We start from the raw sequence: 14,479 nt of genomic DNA on the forward strand, positions 1-14,479 counted from the left end.
AGCCCAAAAGAACCAGGCATCACCGCCTAAGCCGAGCAACCCAAGAGTTGCTGCACGGTAAATAACTGGTAATTTAGTCGCACAGTCTACCCCCAAGACTGTTCGTCCGGTCAATAAAGAGCCCATGATTCATAAACGCACACTGACCTCCAAACAACAAGTTACTAAACCTGAACCCATCGTGAAACCTGGTAAATTAACAACAGTTCGTGACGATTCTCTCATTATCATGAACCTCGTTGACAAGCCTGATCTTCCTCTCAGTCTGCAGGACAAAAACGACAGGATGCTCTGGGGTGAATTGAACAAGAAGCTCGAACTTCCTAGAATAGAGCCTTTGACGGTCACCCGGCTCACTCGAGGAAAGGATTCTAAGCATCTAAATCACCCGAGGCTTCTCCGAGTAACACTTAAGGCTGCTACCGACGTAGAGGACGTCTTGCTAGCAAGCCACTTGCTGAAATCAGATGGTAACGTAAGAATACTGCCCGACATACCGTACTCTGAGCGCAGTATCATACGAAACGTCCCTAAAGAATCTCGTGAGAAGTTTTTCCGCGGAAGAAACATAATTGTCCAAGGTATACCGGAAAATGCAGACCCTACTCAATCAAATTCTGACATCAGGGAATGGAAATTCATCAAACAGTCCTTGAGGCTCAAACACATACTAACTCAGCATGTGACGAGACTAGCCAAGAAGGACGGTGATCTTAGACCCCGTCTAATGAAGATAACCTTCCCATCTTCCCACATGGCGGCTGCAGTTCTGGAAGCATTTCGTGCTAATAGACGTCGATTGCCACCTGGAATCCAGATGCACCCGGATAGGCCATACGAAGTTAGGACCAAGAACAAAGACAAGTTGGAGCTGACCATTCCACTTGTGGACTGTCTAAACGATAAAAAAAACGTGTAAAGGACAGGGCCTACCACCTCGGCAAACCTCATATAGGTGGGCTACCTGTCCATTCACATAAGGTTCATACAGAAAAACAGGACGAAGCTCACGCGTTCCAAATTGAAAGCATAAACTGCTTATATATGAACGCCGCGAGTCTACCAAACAAACTGGATGAACTACGTGAACTAAGCAACGCTAATAAGGCCCGTCTGATAGGAATATCTGAAACCTGGATATCTTCTCAGTTCTCGGACCAAGAGTTAGCATTGCCTGGGATGACTTTGTTCCGCAACGACAGAAAAACAGGAATTGGGGGCGGAGTAGCCATATACATAAGCTCTTGCTTGGAGGTGTACCAAGTTCACAACCTTGAGGAATCCATATGGTGCTCTGTAAGATTGTCTAGTACTTCCAGGTGTCTAGTCGGAGTCATTTACAGGAAGCCAACTGCCGACACCGAGTACGATAGTCGTATGCTGGAAGGACTATCCCGCTCTATCCGTCTCGGTTTCACACACATCCTGATTCTAGGAGACTTTAATCTCCCTAGAGTCAACTTCGCGGAACACACGTACACTGGAGGCGACAACTCAATTGAAGCTCGGTTCTTCAACCTCATCGATGACTTGGGCTTATATGAAAATGTGAGGTCGGCAACTCGTTGGAGAAACAGTCAGACACCATCGCGCTTAGACTGTGTATTCACTAACGAAGAATTCCTAGTCGACAACCTCTCAATCCTGGCTCCTCTGGGAAAAAGCGATCATGCCGTCATAGCCTTCAGTTTTGTCATCAAAACTAAGCTAAGGTATCCCAACAATAATTTGCGTTGGAATTTTAAACGGCTGAATGTCCCAGCTCTACATGACTATCTACAACAGGTGGTTTGGGATGTTCACCCTCAAATCGATGTGGATGGTCATTGGGACTTCTTACTGCACACGCTCTTATGTGCTACAGACCATTCAGTTCCTCAAACGGTTCCCAAAAGCTTCAAGCCACCTACAGTAATCAAGAACCGTACCCTTCGCCTCCTAAGCCGCATACGGCACTGTTGGGCGGAATACAAACGAACTAATAACGATGGAGCGTATAGGCAATACAAACATATCAGGAACACATGCACGAAGGCTATAAGAGAAGACAGGCTTCAGTACCAAACAAAGCTTATGGACAAATTCGCCTCTAACCCTAGAAGCCTATTCCGTTATGCAGCCTCTCTTCGTCAAGCCAAAACAGGAGTTTCTCAACTGCTAGGTCTTAACGGCCCGACCAACAACGATGGCGACGCCGCTAACCTTCTGGCGGCCCATTACTCTCAAACATTTCAACCGGCTGACATCAACTTTATTGACGACAGTCTCATCTCCAACTCCACAGGACTTTCTGAAGTGGACCTAAGCGCTGACTTGGTGTTCCGGAAATTGCAGCACTTAAGACTTGACACTTCTCCTGGCCCGGATATGGTTCATCCTGCCATACTGAGGGAGGCAGCCTCAATCCTGGCAACGCCGCTTAGCGTGATGTTTTCACACTCGCTTAGCCGAGGCAAATTACCGGAAAACTGGAAGTTGGCTCACATCACACCAATTTTCAAAGGAGGTGAACGCAATGAACCTTCAAGTTATCGGCCGGTGACTCTTCTGTCATTACCTTCAAAACTCATGGAGTCCCTGATATACGACGGTTTAAATGACTATCTACTGTCCTTAAATTTCTTCTCACCCCAACAGCATGGTTTCAGGAAGGGTTACTCTTGTATAACCAACCTGCTGACTGCGGTGGACAGATGGACAAGCATCCTCGATTGCAAGGGAAAGGTTGATGTCATTTACCTTGATTTCTCAAAAGCTTTTGATAAGGTTAACCACTTGTGTCTTATCAACAAGCTCAAACGACTAGGTATCAAACCACCTCTAATCGGTTGGCTTACTTCATACCTAAAAAATCGACACTTTAAGGTTAGGGTTAATTTCACTTTATCTCAGGCTATGGAATGTCCTAGTGGGGTCCCCCAGGGCTCAGTACTAGGGCCTCTTCTCTTCTTGATCTACATAAATGATCTTCCTCAACAGGTAACGTCAGACTTACTACTTTTTGCCGACGACGTGAAACTTTGGAGAGAGATACGCAACCAAGACGATACACAGGCACTTCAGGAGGATCTGACGCGACTTCAAAGTTGGGCAGACGATAACGGACTTACCTTTAACACTTCAAAGTGTAAAGTAGTCCATCTGCGACATGTCGCAAACTACAGTTACAACTTAGGAAACTCCTCTCTAGTAGTATCCCAAGTCGAAAAAGATTTAGGAGTCCTGGTGCCCCATGACTTAAAGTCTTACGCTAACTGTGGCAAAAATGCCTTCCGAGCAAACATTGCACTGGTAACGTTGAAGCGCATTTTTGGACAGTTTGACGGACGAACTTTCCATACAATCTTCAATGGTTTCATCCGTCCCCATTTAGAGTACGGAAACATAGTACTCCCCCCCTCACTCCATAAGGACAAGGTCACTTTGGAGCGTATCCAGCGGCGAGCCACGAAATCAGTTCGAGGACTCAAATCTAAGCCTTACGAAGAACGCCTCCATTCACTAGACCTTTACCCACTAGAATATAGGCGTCTTAGAGGTGATTTACTAATGGCTTATAGTATTCTTAACACTTCTGGACATCCTCTTAAACACCTACTTAAGCTTAGTTCGAATAACAACCTAAGGGGTAACACCCAGAAACTGGAAACACAACATAGCAAGACGGAATGTAGACACAACTTCTACTCCTTAAGAGTTGTCAAAAGCTGGAATTCGCTGCCGGCCGAGCTAGTCCAAGCGACTTCTCAGGAGTCCTTCAAGAGGCAACTTGACCTATTCTTAAGGACCAAGGACAGCATCACATTATGATTTACCAATTTCTTTTCCTTTTTTATTGTTAACATACCTAGGTTCCTGCCTGGAGGATTTGGTGATCTACTGCTACTAGACACGGAAGCCTGTTAAGCGAAAGCTTCTTCTATTCCGTCCACAACCATTTGAACCATTTGAATCATCTTCGTTTGCATTTTCATTCCTCTCATTGAGTCGTGAATTACTCGTATCCTCTAGCACTAAATATCAGCGCCTCCAGTTAATACATTGAAAGAATGATTGAACCTTCATAGTACCGCAAGTATCAAGTATTATTATAAATCTCTTAACATCACATTCTCATTTCTGAAGGCTAAAGTTTGAAGATTGAGGTAAAACTGGCAACATTTTGAATTTGGTCAAGGTCAGTTCTGCTTTCCGTCCGTCCTGCGCAGCACTGTGGGCTTCTTGCTCCTGGTAGGCAACATTTCTCAGGGGGAAGGTATTCATGACTTACACAACTCACTTGTACAAATTAGTAAGTGTAAACCAAGAAATTTGTGTTGTTCTTGACGGTTTGTATAATACTGAATGTCTTATCTCTCTGCAAACTTAATAAGAGGGGCGAGACTGATTTATGGACGACCTTTGAACGAATCTTAAGTGGCCTTGAGAAATATCAGTCAATCAGCACACAGTCACTATAGAGTAAAAATATATTATACAAAACCAAGCAAATAAAATGGATACACTTCTTATACATGGTTCAGAAGCTCTAAAATCCTAATGCATACAGTAGAGGGAATCATCCATATGGCTAAAAAATAGTCGGACTCTGGAGCCATGATAAAGTCTCAAAAACTTTCAGCATCGACCACATAGCTAGCTCCAATATTGTTTATATGCACTCCAGTTGTTAAGTGCACAGAATGCTACTTTTGGATGACGACACGATGCACATAACCAAGCCTATGTTGAAGTCTGTACGCTCTCCAAACATCCGTATATATTGTGGTACCTGGCTGCAGCCGGTGTTACCGGTGTTTTTATAATCCCGTTCGCGATAATTTTCGTAATGTACCTTAGTTAGGAATTATATATGGGGTTTCCATCAACAACTGACATCTTTGGATTTGTATAATATATTTTCACGCTACATCAACTTTTCTGGTTGATCAGTATTCATCAAGGTCACTTAGGATTCGTTCAGAGGTCGTCCATAAATTATAGTCTAGTACATATTATAAAAATCCAAAGAATTAGAGTGGATAAACTTCTTTTACATGCTTTTAAAACTTTTCGAGGTTAGAAAAAGGTTCGGAAATCGTAATACATACGATAGAGGAAGTCATTCACCTGGATTCCTAATAGTCGACGTCTGGAGCCATGATAAGTTTTCAAAAACTTTCAATATTGTTTGTGTGCACTCCGATTGTTGGGTCCACAAAGATGTGAATAACGACACGATGACCTGTCGTATATTCCAAGGACCTGTGAGGTCTATTTACGGAAGTGCTACTAACTCGGTCTTTAATACTACGCCGTCTGTTGAATTTTCGTTTTCTGACTACTGCTTGGTTTATTTCAACGATTTCCCCGACTTCCCCAAACGGCTCGTGTAGGTTTTTCATTTTTATTGCGCAATTATCTCTACAATACTCATGCCACTGAAAAGTCGAAGCTTCAGTAACATCTGCAAATGTTGCAGCCAGTGTCACTGGTGCTTTTATTATCCAGTTCGCAACAATTATCATAATTTACCTTGGTCTCAATCTGGGTCGAGCGAAAACTGTTCTTCTCCTATCAGACTTCCTCCAGCATATATTACATCGAAAGACATCATCACGGCAGTCTGCACATCTATTCCGAAACCCATTTTGCCCTGCTTCGACTTGGGTGCCCGGGCAGTATTCCAGCCCTCACACAAATCGAATAGTTTGTTTTGCGCATATGTATTTGGTGCCTCCTTATACCGATGTTTATGTGACTAAATAAGTAACATTGCCCTTAAGTTAACAGTTTATGTGATTGCATATGTCTTAGAGACACCCTGAGTTTTTCGAACACACTCGTACACCAGTTAGATACAACATATCACTCCCTACTTAAAAACAGAGATAGTCGTAATATCCTTCCGATCTCTTAGGGGTTGAGTTTGAAGATGAGACTTGTTGAACAACTCTGTGAGTGGTTTTGAGATAATGTCCGTGAGGGATGGTGACGATCGTAAATGTAACCTGTTATGTAATTAATAACTTGAACTCATCAAATACGAGTAACATTTTTTTAATTACTACGTCTTCACTGTAATGTCTTGCCAAAATATGGTGACTGCTGCTACTAGTATGACCGTTAATTAAGACTGAAATAACTGCTGCTTCGTTCTTGTTCAGCAGAACAAGGCTGATGCGTCTCAATGCCTGAAGAAAACAAGACTGTCGAATGAGGATTCATTTTGTTGCTAACCACTTATCAATAACTTACAAGTGATTAAAGTTTTCAGTGTTATATTCTCATTTTAAATGTCTGATGAACAGGTAGATTGGAATATATTGGACTGGTAGTAGTTAGCATTAATTAATCAATGATTTAGTGTAAGTATACAACTTTTTAAATCAATAGATTAGCTACTTTAACTAATGCTTATAATTAAAGTACCAAGCTATATAATTCGCACCTTATTAATAGTCATCTTTTGATTTAGATGCACTTGATTAAGGTTTCTTGTAGGAGGTCAGGTGCTTTAACCGGATCGGTGGATATAGAGGATCCACCTAGGGGAGTTGGAAAACCTTGATTCCAAACCATCGGTGAATTTGGGCTCCAGGATCCTGAGAGAACAAATGGCGAATGAACCAATTATTGGTCACCAGCTACCATGAGACTGCATCCCATTACGTTGTTCCACTGCCTTGTGGATCAGACCTTTAGGTCAAAGGCTCGGGGAGTGGCTTCCTTAGAAAACCACTTGCCTCGGTTTGGGCACCCATGTAGTACTCTATCTATCACACAAACCGAATGTGTGGCGCATATATACATATATATTCGGTGCCTTCTTGTGCTAATGTTTGTGTTTAAGTAAATAATTCCTATAGGAGGGGATCAGCCTGAAAATTGATCCTCCTTGATATAGTCCGATGACTTACCAGGTTTAAGACTACCAAATAATCAAAAATCATCTTCTTGTGTCACAAACGCTAGTACTGTGATTGGTATCTAAGCAACATGGCTATAAAAAGTGTCATTTACAATAAAGCACAACTTGCTGAAGTAGTTCCGTAAACTTCCAGCTTTGGTCGCATGTAATTCAGGTAGTGTATCTGGGCATCGTATTCGTTCTTTTCATAGCATACGAAAAAATTTTGGGTAAGTGGTTTTCGAGTTCTAACTCCTACCAATAGATAGTGCAAGATATATGGCACGTACGCTGAAATAATTCATGGGTCGTTGTTAAGGATGAGTCTCAAATATCTCTCCTACATCTTAGTAATTTATAAAATTCCCTATTGATCCACGAAGGGCGATTTAGTAGCGTAAGTGGATCTGGTCTTAGAATGGATGGATGTTCTGAATATGTCCTCATTCGATTTTTGAAATGCCTTATGAATAGTCTGCAGAATCCAGAAGTAGTTACTTACTATAACTCTTTAATTTTTATAATTTAATGCAGTTAAGCAGAGAAGTTCCATTTATCACATGGGAATTTGAACCGTTACAATGACCTACTTATATTACTAGACTTAAGAAAAATCTACCTCTAGTGACCATTGGCTTTTTTACTCATCCAAATCATCCTCTAATCATATCTCATCACTATAGTCGTGTATTGGTCTCCGTACTTTAATATCTTATTCAAAATATTGGAGGATTATCTTTCCACGTTCTGGTAGATTATTTACATGAAATGAAAGTGAAACGGGGTTTCACTTATCCTTTGAGGAAGTATGATTTCCACAGATCCCCATGAATATTAGATACTTACTTACTTACTTACGCCTGTTACTCCTCGTGAAGGAGCATAGGCCGCTCACCAGCATTCTCCATCCAACCCTGTCCTGGGCAATCCTTTCTAGCTCCGTCCAGTTGTAATTCATCCTTTTCATATCTGCTTCTATTATCCGACGCAATGTGTTCTTTGGACTTCCTCTTTTCCGCTTCCCTTCAGGATCCAAAGTTAGGGCTTGCCTTGTGATGCAGTTTGACGATTTGCGTAATGTATGTCCTATCCATTTCCATCGTCTTTTCCTAATTTCTTCTTCAGCTGGAAGTTGGTTTGTTCTCTCCCACAGAAGGCTGTTGCTGATGGTATCCGGCCAATGGATGTTGAGTATCTTGCGAAGACAGCTATTTATAAATACTTGTACTTTCTTGATTGTGGTTGTTGTAGTTCTCCAAGTTTCAGCTCCATACAGTAGAACTGCCTTGATGTTCGTATTGCAGATTCTCACTTTGATATTGGTTGAAAGTTGTTTTGAGTTCCATAATTTCTTCAATTGTAGGGATGCGACCCTTGCTTTGCCGATCCTCGCCTTTACGTCTGCATCGGATCCTCCTTGTTCATCGATGATGCTTCCCAGGTATGTGAAGGACTCTACATCTTCCAGAGTTTCGCCATCAAGTGTGATTGGATTGCTGTTCTCCGCTTTGAATTTGAGGACCTTAGTTTTCCCTTTGTGTATGCTGAGGCCTACTGATGCAGAGACTGCTGCTACACTGGCTGTCTTCATCTGCATCTGTTCGTGTGTACGTGATAGGAGGGCTAGGTCATCTGCGAAGTCCAAATCGTCTAATTGATTCTGAGCTGTCCATTGTATTCCGTGTTTTCCTTCAGATGTTGAGGTCTTCATAATCCAGTCGACCACCAGAAGAAAGAGGAAGGGAGAGAGTAAACAGCCTTGTCTGACTCCGGTCCTTACTTGGAATGCATCTGTCAGCTGTCCTCCATGCACTACTTTGCACTGTAGTCCGTCGTATGAGTTCCGGATAATATTGACAATCTTCTCAGGAACTCCATAGTGTCGAAGAAGTTTCCATAACGTCCTCCTATCTACACTGTCGAATGCCTTTTCATAATCAATGAAGTTGATGTATAGTGATGAGTTCCACTCAACTGATTGTTCGACGATGATCCGTAGTGTTGCAATTTGGTCTGTGCACGACCGGTCCTTACGGAATCCAGCCTGTTGATCTCGAAGTTGGGCGTCTACTGCATCCTTCATCCGGTTCAGCAACACTCTATTGAAGACTTTCCCTGGTATTGACAGTAGTGTTATGCCTCTGTAGTTTTCACATTTGCTCAGATCTCCTTTCTTTGGAATCTTGATGAGGTGTCCTTCTTTCCAGTCCATCGGCACTTGTTCCTCCTCCCAAATCTTTTTGAATAGAAGATAAAGCATGCTTGTGGTTGTTTCGATGTCTGATTTCAGTGCTTCAGCTGGTATGTTGTCGGGTCCTGCTGCTTTCCCGTTCTTGATTTGTCTGACGGCCATTCTGATTTCTTCCGTAGTTGGTGGATTGACATCTATAGGAAGATCTATGTGTGCTGCTTCGATGTCCGGTGGATTCATTGGAGCCGGCCTATTCAGGAGTTCCTCGAAGTATTCTACCCATCTGTTACGCTGTTGTTGAATTTCGGTGATTGGCTTGCCTTCTTTGTCTTTGACCAGCCTCTCTGGTTTACTGTAATTCCCTGCTAGTTTCTTCGTTGTATCGTGAAGTTGTTTCATATTTCCTTCTCTAGCAGCTTTTTCTGCCGTCGTTGCTAGTTCTTCCACATATTTCTTCTTGTCAGCTCTAATGCTCTTCTTCACTTGTTTGTTTGCTTCTATGTATTCAGCTTGTGCTTGGACTTTCTCTGCTCGTGTTCGGCTGTTGTTTATTGCTGCCTTCTTGTTCTTCCTTTCTTTGATCTTGTCCAGTGTTTCTGTAGAGTTCCATTCCTTATGATGGTATTTCTTTAGACCGAGAACCTCTTGACACGTTGAAGTTAATGCTTCTTTGATGCTTTTCCAGTTGTCCTCCATAGTAGTTTCTTCTTCTTTCAGTAGATCTTGTAAGGCTTGGAACCTGTTGTTGAGAGCTATCTTGAATTTATTGAGTTTGACAGTATCTCGAAGGAAGGCTGTATTGAACCTTTGTATTGCTGTTTGTCCACTTGTCCAGTTCTTTTTTAGCTTCAGTTTCAAATTGGCCACAACTAGATTGTGATCTGAAGCTATGTCAGCTCCTCTCCTGGTTCTCACATCTTCCATTGTCCTTCGGAATTTTTTGTTGATGCAAATATGATCTATTTGGTTCTCTGTAGTGTAGTCCGGTGAGATCCATGTAGCCTTGTGTATACAATTGTGTGGAAATATTGTGCCTCCTATGACCAATTTGTTGAATGCACATAGATTTGCAAATCTTTCTCCATTTTCGTTTCTTTCTCCCAGTCCATGTCGTCCCATAATATCTTCATATCCAGTGTTGTCTATTCCGACTTTGGCGTTTAGATCTCCCATCAGAATGGTGAGGATCTTTCTTGGGCACTCCTCTATGATTGGTTGCAGTCGCTCGTAGAATTGATCTTTAATGTCGTCGTTGCTATCATTGGTGGATGCATAACATTGGATAATATTCATTGTGATCCCCTCCTTCTTTGTTTTGAATGATGCTTTGATGATTCTGGATCCGTGAGATTCCTATCCTACAAGTGCATTTCGTGCTACTTTGGACAGCATAAGAGCGACTCCCTGAGTGTGTGGAGCATTTTCCTCTTCGTGACCGGAGTATAGCAGCATCTCTCACGTAGCTAGCCTTTTCTGTCCAGCTTGGGTTCAGTGGGTTTCGCTGATTCCCAGTACTGCTAAGTTGTATCTCCTCATTTCCGTTGCTATTTGACTGGTCTTCCCGGTCTCCCACATTGTTCGGACGTTCCATGTACCTATAAAAATTTTTGCTCTGGTTGTTAGAAGGGGCATCGGCCTCGTGGCTTCCGAAGGAACTCGGCTTTCTCCATGAGGCGTCATAGTTCTTCTAAATAAAGACCTTCTAACTCCCAGGACAGAGTTAAAATGGTTTGGATTATTTTTTCTGGTAAGCGTTTTTTTAGCGAGTTACATTTCTACGGGATGGGGACGCTAACCCCATACCCAACCCTCCTCCTTTACCCGGGCTTGGGACCGGCAGCAACCCTATAAGAGCTACAGGCGGAGTTAGATACCGTTGCCTCCAAATGCCCTGGTATGGCCGAGAGCTGGGTGGGTTCGCCCTCCCTCTCGAAATGCTCTCACACGGCCACGTGTATACAGCCTCTGCCAGGGAAGTCTTACTCACTGACTTCTCGTGGCGGGAGTGTTGTTTACGAAAATGAGAGGACGAAAAGCGAATGTTCGGCGCTTTGACCGGATCCCAAATCAATGATGCACATGGGCCCCAGTACTCTGAGGGAATAAATGGCGTATGAACCAATCGTTGGCCTCCGGCTACCATGGGACTGCATCTCTTCACGATCCTCCACTGCCTTGTGGGTTAGACCTTTAGGTCAAAGGCTCGGGGTGTGGCCCCTAAGACAACTACCTGCTTCGGTCTGGGCACCCGGGCAGTATCACCGCCCACACACAAATGATGAACTGTCTATAATTATGGAAACTACTTTTCTTGCTTCAACTAACAATCAAATGGTTCAAATTATTAATTAATTAATTAATTAATTAATTAATTAATTACCACATCATTATTCTTCCTCTTTTATTCCTACTCTGTCTATACTTATTTTTCGACTTATAAAGCAGCTCGTCTTTGGTGGAAATTCGACTCTATCTAAACGCTCTCGAGTCACTGTCCGGTTGAAAATTGTGTTGCCACCGAATATGAGTACTGGAGCAGTTTTTCTGAAACCACGTGCACCATTCAAACTGGCTGCCTTCAACGTTCTCACACTTATGCAGGTCGAACAACAGATAGGACTGGCTATGTCTTTAGAAAGTCTTAATATCGATGTTTGTTGTCTATCCGAGACCCGTATTCAAGACTCTGGTGAAGTACTACAAATTCGCTCTCCATCTTTCGCTTCAAAAAGCTTGTTTTACGTGCGTTTATCGGGGGACCCTGTGGCATCTTCGTCTGGTCTTGCTGGCGTTAGTGTCGCACTAAGCGCTAGAGCTGAGGCACCACTAATCGATTGGATCCCAATTAACAGTCAGTTATGTGCTGTTAGATTAGAAAGTTCCATCAAAGTGAGAAGAAATCGGCGTGAGAAACGATGTCTTTTCGTCATCTCCACCCATACCCTGACAGATTGCAGCCCGGATGCAATCAAGGATGAATTCTACCACCGGTTAACTGTTCTTCTCCAGAAAGTGAGTTCGACAGATATTGTAGTACTAGCCGGGGACTTGAATGCTCAGGTCGGGCGTCTAGGCACAGAAGAGAATCGTTTGGGTGGCCGATGGGAACTTGTTGGTCGCAGAACAGATAACGGGGACCGTCTACTGCAACTGTGCACAGACCACAACCTGTTTCTGGCTAGCACTAACTTCCGGCACAGTCATCGCCGATGTGCCACCTGGCGTCTTCTCTCTGCATCTCAAGCCTGGACTCAGATTGATCATATCGCGATCAGCTACCGCTGGCGTGGTTGTGTACAAGACTGCCGCTCCTTTTGGAGTACCTATCTGGACTCTGACCATGCCTTGGTCTGCGCCAATCTTACCTTACTTTTCAGTGGACAACGAAGTAACCACCACCAACGGATTGATGTTAGCAAGCTGGTTGCAACTTCTGTTGCTGGTAAGTATCGAACCGAGCTAGCTTCTAGGCTGGCTACCATTCCACCGAAAAGTATAGATGAGCATTGGTTGCAATTGCATGACGCCATGAAAATGGCGGGTACAGTCAGTTGTGGGTTTGCGAAACGTCCCGCTTATAAGCACTGGGTTTCTTCTGGTTCCTTACAACTCATCGACGCTCGTCGGTCTACTCCGAGTGACCGTGAGTTTGACCACAAACGAAGGATGTTACGTAATGAAATCGGGCAAAGCTTGTGTAAGGACCGAGAAGCCTGGTGGTCAGAGCGTGCTAATGAGCTGGAAGCAGCAGCTGCATCTGGTAACTACCGGAGGCTCTTCCAACTCATCCGAGCCACTGGCAGCAAGAAGTCTGAAGTGAGCGGAACAATCTGCGAGGATGACGGGATGCCAATCACTAACATTCATCGACGTCTTGGACGATGGGCAGAATTCTTCGAAGGGCAGTTCAACTGGCCTGCTGCTCCGGCAACATCGATCGAACTGTCCTGCCCTCCATGGCCGGTGACGACTGATCCACCAAATGAGGCGGAAGTCCTCAAGAAACTCCAACTCTTGAAGCACTACAAATCACCTTGTCCAGCCGACTTACCTCCGGCTCTTTTTAAAGATGGTGGTGACTTTCTGACTAAGGAATTGACGACGTTGTTTACAAAGGTCTGGGAGCTCGAGAGTGTGCCAACGTCATGGAATGAGTCGATAGTTGTCCCTATCTTTAAAAGGGTTCACTTCGTTCGGATGTTAGACGACTCTCTGTGTTTGATCATCGTTGTCTCCGGAGGATTGCTGACATCCAGTGGCAACACCATGTTAGTAATGCAGAGGTTCGGCATCGTGTGTTCGGGCACAGAGACGATAATGCAATCGGTGTCACCATCTTGAAACATTGACTTCGGTGGCTTGGACATGTTCTACGAATGTCGTCCCAGAGAATTCCACGTCGTGCATTATTTGCCGACGCTGGGACTGGTTGGAAGAAGCGGAGAGGTGGTCAGTATATGACATGGTGTCGTGGCATGAAAGAACGCTGCAAAGGACTGACTTGTGTTGATCCTTCACGACTCCCTGACTGGGGTCAGAGAGATGGTGCAACACAGTGGCTAGAGACGTTATCAGATATGGCTCAGAATAAAAGCCAGTGGCGATCCTGCTGTAACCTTCTTTTACTTTCTTCGTAAAAAGTGGTTGTTTCTTCCTTAACTGAAAGATTTCTTCTGATTGTACCTTTCCGTTTCCCCCATTATTATTATTATTATTATTATTATTATTATTATTATTACACTACCTTACACTAATCTGTTCGTTATTGTTCTTTTTTTCTCTTCGAATTCTCATTGTTTTGTGTGGCGCATATATATTGGCGCTCTCTTTTACCAATATTTGTGTTCAAATAATAAAATAAATAATATTAGATACCGTTCATTATCAAGTTGATCCTATCATGCGGACAGTCAATCGAATTCTTAACTTGACAATCGTTTCCGCTTTCATTTCAAGATCCAGTTAAGAGACCTTATTGATGGCATTATGAGATCTATAAAGACTTCAACCATCAGAATATTTTCGTGTGCTGCAGTCCACTCTTCTCTTGCTGTGAGGTTAGTTCATAGCGGACAGTTTGTAGGTTCACGTCGGACTACCTGTTGTATGGAGAGAAACTCTTAGGAGCTAAAGGTACTTTTACATGCAAACTACTCTTTTTGTACAGAAGAGATAGTACCAACCGATCAGTCCACCAATACAATTCACACCTTAGTGAGTGGAGTGTTTGTTCTCCACACATTCGGATGAGATTGAACCTGACCATAGACTATGTCATAGCCTCTGAACCTGTGTGACAAACCTGCATGACAACTATTTGCCAACGGCAGCAAAACACTAAGCATGGATTAGTAATAAGTTCAGTATTAAAGATCCTTGGTTTGAATACCTGGTGAACT

General features: G+C 43.3%; 1 protein-coding gene across 1 annotated transcript in view; it reads left to right on the forward strand.

Annotated features, from left to right (window-relative positions):
- Window positions 1–4,173: 4,173 nt before the first annotated feature.
- The window catches only part of MS3_00001661 (uncharacterized protein), a 50,748-nt gene continuing 40,442 nt past the window's right edge, over window positions 4,174–14,479 (forward strand). The window contains exon 1 of the mRNA XM_051209133.1: window positions 4,174–4,291. The gene's annotated coding sequence lies outside the window, so the exon portion shown is untranslated. The remainder of the gene's footprint in view (window positions 4,292–14,479) is intronic.

The sequence above is a fragment of the Schistosoma haematobium genome, chromosome 1 (assembly GCF_000699445.3).
Source record: "Schistosoma haematobium chromosome 1, whole genome shotgun sequence".
NCBI classification, from domain to species: domain Eukaryota; kingdom Metazoa; phylum Platyhelminthes; class Trematoda; order Strigeidida; family Schistosomatidae; genus Schistosoma; species Schistosoma haematobium.